The sequence below is a fragment of the Nicotiana attenuata genome, chromosome 7, assembly GCF_001879085.1.
Source record: "Nicotiana attenuata strain UT chromosome 7, NIATTr2, whole genome shotgun sequence".
Taxonomy (NCBI): domain Eukaryota; kingdom Viridiplantae; phylum Streptophyta; class Magnoliopsida; order Solanales; family Solanaceae; genus Nicotiana; species Nicotiana attenuata.
In genome coordinates, this window is record NC_031995.1 from 51,404,271 (window position 1) to 51,420,190 (window position 15,920).

The following is a 15,920-nucleotide window of genomic DNA, read 5'->3' on the forward strand; positions in this document are numbered from 1 at the left end:
CAATAAAGATATGCAACAAATAAAAAAAGGCATTAGAACAGAAATTTATTAAATACCGTGTCAATCAAAGGTCGACCATAATATGCAAGTGAGTGGAACCAATCCTTCATGGTCACTACACGAGCCAAAAGTATAAGCTTCCGCAAGATTATTTACTTCATCGGGATATATATTTTTGGCACTTCAAATCACAAAAAATAAAAAATAATCAGAACTACATTCATTGACAAGTATTATAAAATCAGAACATGAAAGATTAAAGAAAGTGAAGATACCTTCGCCTCGTATCCATCCCATTATTCAACAAACGCGCAAAACTCTTTAGCCAATGGCGACAATGGATCAAAATCATCAATTTCGATCGTGAAAGGATGCTTGATATCAAAAATGAGCTTGGGCACCGATCCTGATGCCCCCAAATCAAAAACTGGCAAATATGGAGATTTGGCATATTTTCCTGGTATTTTCTGTCGAACTAACTGTTCAGGAGAAATGTAATCATCTTCTACGTCTATGATGGATTGTTTGTGAAGAACAATTTGGCTGTAGCGCAGCTAAATCTTCATCGCCAATGTCATCCCAAAATGTGTCACCCTTGACATCACCTGCTACCTCTTAGACAGAGAATAAATAATAAAAAACTTTAAAATGAAGAAAAGAAAAATCACACAAAAAAAAAAGATAAAATGCAGAACAAATACCATGATCAACACCATCAGTAACTCCCACGTCAGCTAGCACGTTATCTTGATTCACTTGATTGACAAAGTCAGGAACAACATCATATTGATAGCCATCAAATTCGCCAAGACCAGATGTATTGTCATCAAACACGCGCTGATGAATCTAACAAAAAACAATAGAAAGAGAAGGCATGTTGAGTGATGAATTCAGAGAATGCATAACTGTTGAGTGATTTGGTTTTATCAATAAACAATTACCTAAGAATCAGTAAAATCCTCCCTCGTTTGCTTGGTTTCCTTCATATTCAGAAAACTGAACACTTTTTCAAAGGAAGAAACTACATAATTGTTGAGTGTCGTCACTGTATTAGTCAACTACAACAAAAAAAAAAGAACAAAAGCAAATCAACAACCATGTTTATTACCAAAAAATCATGTATATACAAAAAGTACTAATAAACTAGAGTAAAGCTAAAGGTCCAGTACCTTTCCAACAGCACTCCTCAACTTCTCAACTTTAGCATTCAACAGATCAATGCGCACCAAAGGATCATAACTCGGGTTAGGCTGTCGATCCATATTCTGAGGAAAAGGTCGTTCAGACTATTGCTCCGTATTCTGAGGATAAGGTCGTTTAGACTGTTGCTCCATATTCTGAGGACAAGGTGGAGATGCAGCGGCAGAATCATCAGTGTGAAAGGCAGGCACCACAGGCACCTCCCCTGATGCAACATCATCGGCATTAACTTCAAAAAGCGTGTCGATGTTCAGTGGCGGATCCAGGATTTTTTGCAAGCGGGTTCAATTTTAAAAGTACATAACCTTAGTCGTAAAATAGTAGTTGTAAAGTGGGTTCAGATAAAATATTTATACAAAATTTACGCAGCTTTAATCATAATTTATACATATACACAGTATTATTTTTTGACGAAGCGGGTTCAGTTGAACCCGCTTGCCACCATGTGCATCCGCCACTGTCGATGTTCAGAGTTGACATCTCTTCACGAGTATGGGAAATGTTCCTATAGTTCAACTACAAGAAGAAAAACTGGATTACAATAGTAGAAAAAGGAAATTGTGACATATTCATAAATATACATACAGAAAAACTGAAATCATATATGAAGAAGTATTGTGGTACAAAATTTTTACCTTGTCGATACTACACATGATCACCCCGCCAGTCAAATCCGCATATGTTGGAGTTTCAGTCACTTTCCAATTAAGAATGCGTGGCACATTTGTGCCAACGCGAACAGCTAGATGCTCGTCAACCATAGAGCAACACTCAAAAAACCATATTTGTAATGCAAGTGGCAAACCTCCAAGCCTATACATTGTCAAATAGTCACACTGTCTGTCTCTCATTGTCCTTAAAATATCTTCAAATGACTTTTTTCCCCAAGCATACGTCTGATATTGACCACTTTCAATGATATCAAAATCATCTTTGTTGATACCATGATTATTGGCATCTGAAAATATGAAATGATGGACAAATACCATCAAGGCCATCTTGAACGCATCTTCGTCCGACTTCCAGTCCTTTTTCTTGAAGCGATCAAGAAGCTGCCCCCTCGTTATAGCCTTTTTTCCATCTCCTGGAAAATACTCTTTTAGCAACCTATTAACATCTGGTTTGTCATAGAAAGTGGCGTCGTCTTCTACACACTTCAAATCAGTGATAACAGCAAACTCTCCAATGCCAAAACGCAGCAAACAACCATTAATTTTCACCCACAACTCCCTTTCACGTCCTGGGACGACTTCCCTCAATAATATACAATGAATAAATTGATTTTGAATTTTAAATTGAGGGAGGTCCAAGAAGTACCCAAAACAACTAGCACGGAACATTTGAAGCTGCGTGTCAGTCAAACATTGCTTCAAAATGCTCACAATCTCAGTCTCGGTATGGGAACTAATCCTGTTGTGGAAATAATCAACTGGTTGTATATAGAAGTCCCCAACCTTGCAATGGAAAAATAACAAGAAATAGATCAGGAACAAAAACTATACTAAAATATTTTATAAAAATGTATAAATAAGTATAGCAGTACTTGTATAAAGATGTATAAACAGCTGTATAACTTTGTATAAAATTGTATAAGCATGTATAAATTAATAGCAACACAGGGAATACCTTCAACTTAGCTTTTCTCTCATTCAATTTGCAGCGAATAGCAAACCTTTGTTCTTTCGATATAGAATCAAGGCCACTCTCACCATCCTCCTTGATCTTTCTCCTTTTCGGTTTAACATTGCGGCCTACATCATCTCCATTAACCAAATCAACTTTCAGCTTTTCTTTTGATTTTTCAGGTCTCCCACATTTCTTACTCCTTTTTCTAACGATGTTAACCGGAGTAGGAGTATTACTTGCTTGCGAACGAGTCATTCGACTGCTCCCTTGTTGCAACTTTTTTGCAGGAGGAGGAGACTCAAAATCATCATCATCGGGAGCCTGGACATGCGTATTCGCTTCAGAAGAAGGGGGGGTGAGGGAAAGTCCCTTGATGATTTAACTGGAGTGGGAGTATTTCTCGTTTGCGAACGAGTCATCTGACTGCTCTCTTGTTGCGAGTTTTTAGGAGGAGCAGGAGACTCAAAATCATCACCATCTGGCGCCTGGACATTTACATTAGATTCAGAATCAAGAGTTGAGGGCAACTCCCTCAATCTTTTCGCATAATCTAACTTAACGCCTTTTCCAGCAACCTTCATTTTGCTTTTAGAAGCAGGTATTTTTGAACGCATTTTCTACAATAAACCAAACAAACAAAGCTTTAACAAAAGTGAAGACAACTGAAAGAAAAAACAAAGTCAAACTGTAACAAAACTCAAAAGTTAACAAAAAATAAAGGCCATGAACACAAAGCAGAGGCCAATTTTCCCAAATTGTAACAAAACTCAAAAAATAAAAAATTCTACCCTAAAGGTCGAAATAACAAATCATGCAAACTGAAACATCAAGTTTAAGCCTAGAACGAAGATAGAAGGAACACAAAATCAAACGAAAAACACAGCAACATTGTAAGAAAATAGGCATAATCATAAAAAGAAAAAAAAATTAAAACAAAATTCAAAACCAAAACTGTGGTAAAAGCATAAAATGAAACGAAAATTACCTGAAAATAAGATTGAAAGCTCGAAAAAGTACTTGAACCCAACAATGGAGGTCGGTTATCTTCTGAGAAAAGCGTGAGGAAGAGAGAGTCTGAGAAAAGCGTGAGGAAGAGAGAAAGAGAAACAGAGAAATTGAAATTTAAAATATTAAAACCGTTGTTTTAAGTTGTGGGCTACCGGATGAAAAGTAAATTTCATAACATATACAACATGGGCTAAGCCAGGTAAAGGCTTCAAATATGGGCTATTTTCGAGTGGGCTGATGTAATTTTGTCAAAAAAAATTTAGTGACCCAAATATATATAGCGTTTTTTTGAAAGACGCTATACTTTAACTGCCGTTTGGCCAGTTAGGTATAGCGTCTTTTTAAAAGATGCTATTCATATAGCGTTCTTTACTAAAACACTATACATATTAAGTGGGCCCACAAATAATTCTTTTGTACTTAATTGACATAACAATAATTCAACTTACATTCAAGGAAGGTAAAACAAATTCACTTGAACATTTGAGAAGCTCATTCACGTGACTATTTAGTAAGCAAGTTTCAAGTGCTTCAAGAACAAAGCAACTACGGACCAGTTCCCACATCGAGTCATTGTATGTCCTTAGTTGAGTTGTAACTTTGTAACAGTTCTTCAATTGTATTCCTATCTAGCTTGTTTAGAAGCATTCTATAGGAACTCCTTTGTAAACCTTAAACCTGAGTGTTTGAGTCTTGGCTAGAGTTAGTCATGTTGTAAAGTCTTTGTAATAGAGTTATTACTAAGTGGCTTGTAATAGAGTATTACAAGTTAGTGAGGGATTAAGAGGTTAGTTCCTAGGTTGCATAGGTTGTAATCTAAAAGTTGCTCAGTAGTGAAGTTGAAATCCTACAAGGGTAGGTCGTGGTTTTTAATCCCGTTGAGCTGGAAATTTTCCACGTAAAATTCCTCTTGTCATTTATTTACTGTCGTGTGTGTGTGTACTGTTGAATCTGATAGAGAACCTGATTCTCTATAGAGTTTGGTGGACCCTTATATTCTATCAATTGGTATCAGAGCAGGTTCTTTCTATCACGTTAACACCTAGATTATTTGGACCCTCGTATTCGCGTCTGTATCCTCGCCTATCAACCCACCTCCTAGTCAAAGGGAGAAACAGTGGAGGTGGTGCATCCTGAGCTATGAGTAATAGAGGTGGCTGAAACTACAGGAACCGCTCCCAGGCCAAAGCCTAATATACAATTTGGACGTAAAATTTAAGGTATATTTTTATGATGTATGTTATAATAAAGAGAGTATTTGACTACGTTTTCACCTGCAGCAGCGGCATAAATCCTGCAATGTCTCGCTGGGTGCCCAGGTATGCTGGGACATCTGCCGGTACAAGTAACCAAGAACAACAACACCCCAGATGTACTGATGTAAATCATCTAGCCGCTTAAGATGACGAAGAAATCTCAAGCTGACTAGGTTTCCCGAAGTGTTCTGGAACAATACGCCTCCAAACATAAGCAGCAACAGCGACCTCGTGTACCGGTTAATTTGAAGCTCCGGTGTATCATGAGTAATGTCATCATGCATGGCCTCCAAATGCAGCCGGACGGGCGTCAACGCAAGACGACTAGCCCCAACCAATACACCCTCATCCTCTGGTCAGAAACCGGTGAGCCGCTGCAGCGTGTCTTAGTACTAAGCTCCCGTATAATCTCTCATGGGTTGCGGCAAAGCAACAGGAAGTCCATCAACCGTCAGCCCATACAGAACCTCCACGTCCTGCAGCGTGATAGTAGCCTCGCTAATGGGCAAATGGAATATGTGTGTCTCTGGTCGCCACCGCTCTATCAAAGCCGTGATTAACGATCAATCCAGCTACAGCCGGCCGATCTCAATGATCCTATAAAAACCCGTATCCTGCAAGCGTCTGACTATACGGGGATGGAGCTGGCGGTCCATAAGAAAGTCCTGCATGTCGTCTATTCTCCTAGAACGTGAAGTCTGGTCCAATAACTGCCCCTCCCATATGTAGGAAGACCTATGCTCGGCCTGTAGCTGTAGTAGCTCTAGGGAGGCAGGTCCCGGATGCAAAGGCAAAACCTCCATGATGACTACTGTAAATTGGACAAAATTAATTACATTATTTTTCTTTTCCACTGCTTAAATATATTGCACTACCTTGAAATATTAAATTTTATTCGATATTTTTACTATATTGTTTATTAGATTGATACATTTTCAATATTATAATTTTATATTTTATAAGTAACTTTAATATGTTAGTTTTATTATTTTATATGTTAGTTTTATTATTTTATATGTTTGTTAGTTATTCACCTATTTTTTACTATACATGATTTAATTATTAAATATTTACATTTTGGTTCCGGACATAATATTTGAGGCCCAGTAGCACCAATGTATCCTGAATTCTTATGTTCATGATGAGAAATTTTTTTTGATTTTTAACTCAACAGGTCTGTTATTTTATATGTTAGTTTATTATTGTATATGTTAGTTTTATTATTGTATATGTGTATATGTTAGTTTTATTATTCTATATGTTAGTTTTATTATTTAATATATTATTTTATTATTGTATATGTTTGTTTATTTGTTATTGACTTATTTTTTACCATACTAAAATTAAATAATTAATTTTCATAACTATACAAGATTTAATTATTAAATAATTATATTTTGGTTCTGGACACAATATTTAAGGCCCAGTAGCACCAATGTATCCTGAATTCTTGTGTTCTTACGTTTGTTGACTATAATTGGAGATAATTTGTGTTTGAATATCAACTTTTTGACGTATTTTTTGGAATAAGAGATACTTAAATGATTCATTTCTATAACTACAAGGATACTACGCTAAATGGCACAACATTTTATGACGCCAAAAGGTCACTACATTACAAATACGAACATTACATTAGGCCACAAGTACCACTACAGGGTACTAAAGTAAAAATTTATCTAGTNATATGGGACTCGGGCATATGCCCGGAGTCGAATTCCGAGGTCTAGAGCCCGAGAAAAGAATTTTTCTGTGAAATTATTTTTCTGAAATTATTAAGGAAAATAGAAATGAAAATTGATTAAAAGACTGTGGTATCGGGCTCGTATTTTGGTTCCGACGCCTGGTACAAGTCTTATATATGGTTTAAGCGCTTTCTGTGAAATTTGGTCGAAATCGGACGTCATTTGACGTGTTTCGGACTAAAGGTTCCAAATTTGAAAGTTTATGAAACTTAGAAGAAAACCATGTGATTTGAGGCTTGATTCTATGTATATGATGTTATTTTGGCAATTTGATCGCACGGTTAAGTTCGTAGGATGTTGTTGAGTTAGGGTGTGTGTTTGGTTAGGAGCCCCGAGGGCTCGGGAGTGTTTTCGGAGGTGTTCGGGGTGGTTTTGGACTTAGGAGATGTAGCAGATTTTCTGCAATTTTTGCCCAGTTATTTGCTTCTTTGCGTTCGCGGCACTGAGCTCGCGTTTGCGTACCAGTGGGCTTTCCCTTCTTCGCGTTCGCGGATAAGTCCCCGCGTTCGCGTTGCCTTGGTTCCCCCTTCACCGCATTCGCGAGCCCCCTCTCGCGTTCGCGTATAAGCAAATCCCGGACCCCCAGTTCATCCTTCTACGCGTCCGCGACTAGTACCTCGCGATGCCTTGACTCCTTTACCCTTCGCGAACGCGGCCCCCTTCCTGTGACGCGAAGGGCATTTTTGACCAGTCATTTTAATACTTCAAAAACAGAATAGTTACGGGATTTTTCACCCAGAACACACGAACTCATCTTCTCCACAGCCCATAGGCGATCTTTAGAGCTCTTCTTCACCAGAGCTTCTTGGGTAAGTATTATCTAACTCGTTTTCTTCATTTTCTATTATCATTTATCAAATTCCTAGACCTAAATCATGTAGTTCATGGTAATAATTGGGGGAAAAGGGTAGAACTAGAGCTTTTCAATTTTTTTTGATTTAGACCTCGTTTTGGGGTCGAATTTGAAAACAAATTGTATATTCGGGCTCGTGGGGGAATGGGTAACATGGAATTGGTTCGAACCTCGTGTTTTGACCAAGCGGGGCCGGGGTCGATTTTGGAATTTTTGGAATAAAGGTTGGGAATTCATATTTAGGCATTGGGTTTAGTTTGTTTAGCTATTATTAATATTTTAAGGTCATTATTTCATAGATTTGACCGAGTTGGATCCGAATTCGAGGGGTAAAGCTACACTAGAGGCTTGAGCTGATTTTTGGAGCATTCGAGGTAAGTGTTTGGTCTATTTATGGATCGGGTTGCACGCCGCAACAGTGATAGCTGAGGATCGGGTTGCACGCCGCAACAGTATTGTATGTGATCGGATCGTGCGCGCCGCAACAAACTATAGCTTAATTGTGTTTACTCCGGATTTAAGTTTCTGTTGGCTGTTCTATCCTTTAAGTTTAGACTTAAATGTTTTAACTGTTGCCTCCCCCCCCCCCCCCCGCATGTTTCCCCCCTCCTTTTGTAACTGCTTATTTCCTATTTATTTTCCGCAATATATTTCATAACTGCACAGGTTTATCTAGTAGTCTGGTCTAGCCTCGTCACTACTTCGTCGGGGTTAGGCTAGGCACTTACCAGCACATGGGGTCGGTTGTGCTGATGCTACACTCTGTGCATCTTTTTGCACAGATTCAGGAGCAGCTTTTGGGCCTCAGCAGTAGGATTTGATCGGGAGCTGACTTCAGTCCAGTGACTTTCGAGGTATCCTAGCTGACATTCGCAGGCCGGAGTCCCTTCTATGCTATTAGTTTGTTTTCCTTATACCGAGACAAACATTGATGTACTTCTATTCAGACTTGTTTTTAGCACTCTTTAGTAGTTCGTGAGTTAGTGACACCAGTCTTGGGTAGAGAAATGTTAAACTTCCGCATTTGGTTTTCAGATATCTATGTTTTTAAGACTTCCGCTTTATTTTAAATAACTCGTATTATTATTATTGTTGAGATGTTATCAGAAAATGTTTTAACTGCTTGGCTTGCCTAGCTCCGACAGTAGGCGCCATCACGACCCCCGATGGTGGGAAATCCGGGTAGTGACAAGTTGGTATCAGAGCTCTAGGTTACATAGGTCTCGCTACTCACGGAAAAACTTAGTAGAGTCTGAGGGATCGGTACGGAGACGTCTGTATTTATCCCCAGAGGCTACGAAGTTAGGAAATTCTTTCTTGTCGTGCGATTCTGTTTCTCAATACTGATTGTCCTTCTACTCTGTTCTTTCGCAGATGGCGAGAACACGTGCTTCCTCTTCTACCGCGCAGCAGCACGAGCCCCCTGCAGCAGTTCCTACGAGGGGCAGAGGGCGAGGCCAAGGCAGGGGCAGAGCTCAGCCCCGAGCAGCAGTCCCAGAGGTGGAGCCTCATACTGATTATGATGATGAGGTTCCAGCCCCAGCAGCTCCGGTGGGCCCAGCTCAGGTCCCAGAGGGGTTCATAGCCACCCAGTTCTTCAGGACGCTCTGGTCAAATTGGTAGGCTTTGTGGAGAGCGTCACTAGAGCGGGTTTGCTTCCGGTAGCACCAGCCACTTCTCAGGCTGGAGGAGGGGTTCAGACTCTTGCTACACGTACTCCGGAGCAGGTAGCTCCCCAGGCTCAGGTTCCAGTGGTTCAGCCAGCTGTGGCAGTTCAGCCGGGTATTGTGACTCAGACCGGCGATGGAGCGGTTATGTCCTCAGATGCTTTGTGGAGGCTTGATAGGTTCTCCAAGCTCTTCACCACCACCTTCAGCGGTACTTCTTCAGAGGATCCATAGGATTTCTTATTTAGCTGTCATGAGATCCTTCGGACTATGGGTATTGTGGAGACCAATGGGGTCGATTTCACCACCTTTCGACTAGCAGGATCCGCCAAGACTTGGTGGAGGGACTATTGTTTATCCAGTTACTCAGCGAGAGGCACTTCGCAGGCAGTTCGAGCGCCTCCAGCAGGGCTCTATGATAGTCACGCAGTATGAGACTCGGTTCATTGATCTGGCACGCCATGCTATTGTTATACTCCACACAGAGCGAGAGAGGGTGCGGAGGTTTATTGATGGGTTGATCCAGCCGATCCGTCTCCAGATGGCTATGGGAGCCGGTAGTGAGATTTCTTTTCAGGAGGCGGCCAATGCGGCCCGTAGAGTTGAGATGGCTCTTGCACGGGGAGGTGGTCACGGGTCAGATAAGAGGCCCCGTCATGCAGGTAGATTCAGTGGTACCTCGTCTGGAGGTGGAGATTCTTATGGTAGAGGCCATCCTCTGAGGCCCTTTCAGTCAGCCCTACAGGTCTCTCATGGTACTTCAGGGGGTCGTGGTTCTCAGCCGCATTATTCTGACCAGCAGTTTCACAGTTCCCCATCAGCACCCATCAGTGCCCCACCACTTCAGAGTTTTCGGGGTAGGCATTCAGGCCGACAGGGTCAGTCACAGCCTTCTCAGCTGCAGCATTCAGGCGGGTGCTATGAGTGTGGTGAGTATGGTCACATCAGGAGGACTTGCCCGAGGTTGTGGGGTGCTCAGTCACAGCAGCAGGGTCCTCGTCCTATGATACAGGCATCAGGTGATCCACAGACCGCCCAGCCAGCTAGAGGCGGGGGTAGAGGCCATAGAGGTGGAGGTAGAGATCATAGAGGTGGAGCTCGGACCGCCAGAGGTAGAGGCCAGCCAGCAGCCGATCGTCCCAGAGATATGGTTCAGTGAGGTGGGGCCCAGCCCCGGTGTTATGCTCTTCCAGCCAGGCCAGAGGCTGAGTCTTCAGATGCAGTCATTACAGGTACTATTCTGGTCTGTGATAGGGATGCTTCAGTGCTATTTGACCCTGGGTCTACGTATTCATATGTGTCGTCCTATTTTGCACCCCACCTGGCTATGCCTAGTGATGCTTTGGGTATTCCTGTTTATGTATCTACACCAGTGGGTGATTCTATAGTGGTCGACCGAGTTCATCGTTCCTGTGTGGTACTGTTTGAGGGTCTTGAGACGCGTGTTGATTTATTGCTCTTAGACATGGTAGATTTCGATATTATATTAGGGATGGATTGGTTGTCCCCGTATCATGCTATCTTGGATTGTCACGCCAAGACCGTGACCTTGGCTTTACCAGATTTGCCCCGTTTGGACTGGCGAGGGACCCCAGGTCATGCCACTCGCAGTGTTATCTCATATGTGAAGGCTCGACGCATGGTCGAGAAGGGGTGTTTAGCTTATCTGGCGTATGTTCGCGATTCCAGCGCAGAGGTTCCTTCTATCGATTCTGTTCCTATTGTTCGGGAGTTCCCCGAGGTTTTCCCTTCAGACCTGCCGGGTATGCCGCCCGACAGGGATATTGATTTTTGTATTGACCTGGCTCCGGGCACTCAGCCCATTTCCATTCTACCGTATCGCACGGCCCCGCCAGAGTTGAAAGAGTTACAGGATTAGTTGCAGGATTTGCTTGAGAAGGGTTTCATCAGACCCAGCGTTTTGCCTTGGGGTGCGCCGGTGTTATTTGTGAAGAAAAAGGATGGTTCGATGAGGATGTGCATTGATTACCGGCAATTGAACAAAGTGACGATAAAGAACAAGTATCCACTGCCGACGATTGATGATTTGTTTGACCAGCTTCAGGGTGCAAAGGTGTTTTCAAAGATAGACTTGAGATCTGGCTACCACCAGCTGAGGATTAGGGCATCCGATGTCCCTAAGACAGCATTCCGCACTCAGTACGGGCATTATGAGTTCCTGGTCATGTCGTTTGGGTTGACCAATGCCCCAGCAGCATTCATGGAGTTGATGAACCGAGTGTTCAGGCCATATTTGGACATGTTCGTGATAGTCTTTATTGATGATATTTTGGTGTACTCCCGCAGCCAGGAGGAGCACGAGCAGCACCTCAGAGTGGTTCTTCAGACTCTGAGGGATAGTCAGTTATATGCCAAGTTCTCCAAGTGTGAGTTCTGGTTGAGTTCGGTTGCATTTCTGGGTCACGTTGTATCAGCAGAGGGTATTCAGGTGGACCCGAAGAAGATTGAGGCAGTCAAGAACTGGCCTCGACCAGCATCAGCTACTGAGATTCGGAGTTTCTTGGGGTTAGCAGGTTATTACCGTCGGTTCGTGGAGGGATTATCATCTATAGCAGCCCCGATGACCAGATTGACCCAGAAGGGTGCCCAGTTCTGATGGTCAGATGAGTGTGAGGCGAGCTTTCAGAAGCTCAAGACAGCTCTGACTACGGCACCGATATTGGTTTTGCCCACAGGCTCAGGGCCTTATACAGTTTATTGTGATGCTTCCCGTATTGGGCTTGGTGCAGTATTGATGCAGGATGGCAGAGTCATTGCTTATGCTTCGAGGCAGTTGAAGATCCACGAGAAGAATTATCCGGTTCATGATCTAGAGTTGGCAGCCATTGTTCATGCTCTGAAGATTTGGAGGCATTACCTATATGGTGTGACGTGTGAGGTGTACACTGATCACAAGAGTCTGCAGTACTTGTTCAAGCAAAAGGAGTTGAACTTGAGGCAGAGGAGGTGGTTGGAGCTATTGAAGGATTATGATGTTACTATTTTGTATCACCCGGGGAGAGCCAATGTGGTAGCCGATGCATTGAGTAGGAAGTCCGCCAGCATGGGTAGTCTTGCTTATATTCCGGTCAGCCAGAGACCGCTTGCTTTAGATATTCAGGCCTTGGCCAATCGATTTGTGAGGTTGGACATTTCTGAGCCTAGCAGAGTGTTAGCTTGCACGGTCGCTCGTTCTTCATTATTGGAGCGTATCCGTGATCGGCAGTTTGATGATCCCCATTTGTGTGTCCTGAGAGACACGGTGCAGCGTGGAGGTGCCACGAAGGTGACCTTAGATGATGATGGTGTTTTGAGATTGCAGGGGCGAGTTTGTGTGCCCAATGTCGATGGGATTCGAGAGTTGATCTTAGCGGAGGCCCATAGTTCTCGGTATTCTATTCACCCGGGCGCCGCGAAGATGTATCAGGACTTGCGGCAGCATTATTGGTGGCGTAGGATGAAGAAAGATATTGTTGCATATGTGGCTCGATGTTTGAACTGTCAGCAGGTTAAGTATGAGCATCAGAGGCCTGGTGGTTTGTTTCAGAGGATTGAGCTTCCCGAGTGGAAGTGGGAGAGGATTACCATGGATTTTGTTACTGGACTTCCGTTGACTCGGAAGAAGTTCGATGCTATTTGGGTCATTGTTGATAGGCTGACCAAGTCAGCGCATTTTATTCCTGTTGCAGCCACTTATTCATCGGAGAGGTTAGCTGAGATTTACATCCGGGAGATTGTTCGCCTTCATGGGGTGCCGGTATCTATTATTTCGGATCGGGGTACGCAGTTTACCTCGTGTTTCTGGGGTGCAGTTCAGCGAGAGTTGGGCACACGGGTTGAGTTGAGCACAGCGTTCCATCCTCAGACGGACGGCCAGTCCGAGAGGACTATTCAGATATTGGAGGATATGCTCCGAGCCTATGTCACTGATATTTGAGGCTCGTGGGACCAGTTTTTGCCTCTAGCAGAGTTCGCCTACAACAACAGCTATCAGTCCAGCATTCAGATGGCTCCATATGAGGCGTTGCATGGTAGGCGATGTCGGTCTCCAGTCGGATGGTTTGAGCCAGGAGAGGCTCGGGTTATTAGGGACAGATTTAGTTCAGGAGGCCTTGGATAAGGTCAAGATCATTCATGACAGGCTTGGTTCGGATCAGTCGCGGCAAAAGAGTTAGGCGGATCGTAAGGTTCGAGATATAGCTTTCATGGTTGGTGAGCGGGTCTTGCTCCGAGTGTCGCCTATGAAGGGCGTGATGAGATTTGGGAAGAAGGGCAAGCTTAGCCCTAGGTTCATTGGCCCATTTGAGATTCTCGATCGTGCAGGAGAGGTGGCTTACAGACTTGCCTTGCCGCCCAGCTTGTCAGCCGTGCATCCAGTGTTAATGTGTCCATGCTTCGGAGGTATCACGGCGATCCAGCCCTCGTGTTAGATTTCAGCACTGTCCAGTTGGACAAGGATCTGTCTTACGAGGAGGAGCCGGTAGCTATTCTAGACCGGCAGGTTCGACAGTTGAGGTCGAAGAGTTTTCCTTCAGTGCGTGTCCAGTGGAGAGGTCAGCCTCCTGAGGCATCAACCTGGGAGTCCGAGTCTGATATGCGGAGCCGTTATCCTCATCTATTTCCCGACTCAGGTACTTCTTTCTTTTGTCCGTTCGAGGAGGAACGGTTGTTTTAGAGGTGAAGAATGTGACGACCCAAAGGGTTCATCACCTGTTTTCTCTTTCATTCCGTGCTTCCGAGGCCTTGAAAACCTTATTTTTACTTGCCTCGATTTGCGTGCGCAGTCCGGGCACATAGCCGGAAAGATTATATGTTAAATTTTGTGAAAAAAATTCCAAAATGTGGCTTTAAAATGATTAAAGTTGACTTTGGTAAACATTTTTGGTAAACGGACCCGGACCCGTGAATTGACGGTCCCGGAGGGTCCGTAGAAAAATATGGGACTCGGGCATATGCCCGGAGTCGAATTCCAAGGTCTAGAGCCCGAGAAAAGAATTTTCTGTGAAATTGTTTTTCTAAAATTATTAAGGAAAATGGAAATGAAAATTGATTAAAAGACTGTGGTATCGGGCTCGTATTTTGGTTTCGACGCCCAGTACAAGTCTTATATATGGTTTAAGCACTTTCTGTGAAATTTGGTCGAAATCGGACTTCATTTGACGTGTTTCGGACTATAGGTTCCAAATTTGAAAGTTTATGAAACTTAGAAGAAAACCATGTGATTCGAGGCTTGATTTTATGTATATGATGTTATTTTTGCGATTTGATCGCACGGTTAAGTTCGTAAGATGTTGTTGAGTTAGGGTGTGTGTTTGGTTAGGAGCCCCGAGGGCTCGGGAGTGTTTTCGGAGGTGTTCGAGGTGGTTTTGGACTTAGGAGATGTAGCAGATTTTCTGCAATTTTTGCCCAGTTATTTGCTTCTTCGCGTTCGCGGCACTCAGCTCGCGTTCGCGTACCAGTGGGCTTTCCCTTCTTCGCGTTCGCGGATAAGTCCCCGCGTTCGGGTAGCCTTGGTTCCCCCTTCATCGCGTTCGCGAGCCCCCTCTCGCGTTCGCGTATAAGCAAATCCCGGACCCCCAGTTCATCCTTCTACGCGTTCGCGACTAGTACCTCGCGTTCGCGATGCCTTGACTCCTTTACCCTTCGCGAACGCGGCCCCCTTCCCGCGAACGCGAAGGGCATTTTTGCCCAGTCATTTTAATACTTCAAAAACAGAATAGTTACGGGATTTTTCACCCAAAACACACGAACTCATCTTCTCCACAGCCCATAGGCGATCTTTAGAGCTCTTCTTCACCAAAGCTTCTTGGGTAAGTATTACCTAACTCGTTTTCTTCATTTTCTATTATCATTTATCAATTCCTAGACCTAAATCATGTAGTTCATGGTAAGAATTGGGGGAAAAGGGTAGAATTAGGGCTTTTCAATTTTCTTTGATTTAGACCTCGTTTTGGGGTCGAATTTGAAAACAAATTGTATATTCGGGCTCGTGGGGGAATGGGTAACATGGAATTGGTTCGAACCTCGTGTTTTGACAAAGCGGGCCCGGGGTCGATTTTGGAATTTTTGGAAGAAAGGTTGGAAATTCATATTTAGGCATTGGGTTTAGTTTGTTTAGCTATTATTAATATTTTAAGGTCATTATTTCATAGATTTGACCGAGTTGGAGCCGAATTCGAGGGGTAAAGCTACAGTAGAGGCTTGAGTTGATTTTTGGAGCATTTGAGGTAAGTGTTTGGTCTAACCTTGGCTTGAGGGAATAGGAGTAGGGTCTTATTTGCTAATTGCTATGTGTCGAGTACGGTGTATAGGCATGGTGACGAGTATCTATACACTGGTGTCTAGCATGATTGTATGTCCTTATATTGAGATTATCCTGAAATGTTATGATTCTTCCATGCTTATTTGATGACTACTATATACTGTAAAGAGCATGAGATAGAGATTACGATTACTAAACTCCGTAGTGCAATGGCTCGAGTTGTGTTACGGATTGAGGAGGTATATGATATAAAATGACTCTTTGGAGTGGTGGCTCGGATGTTAAATGAATTATAAGTGAGAA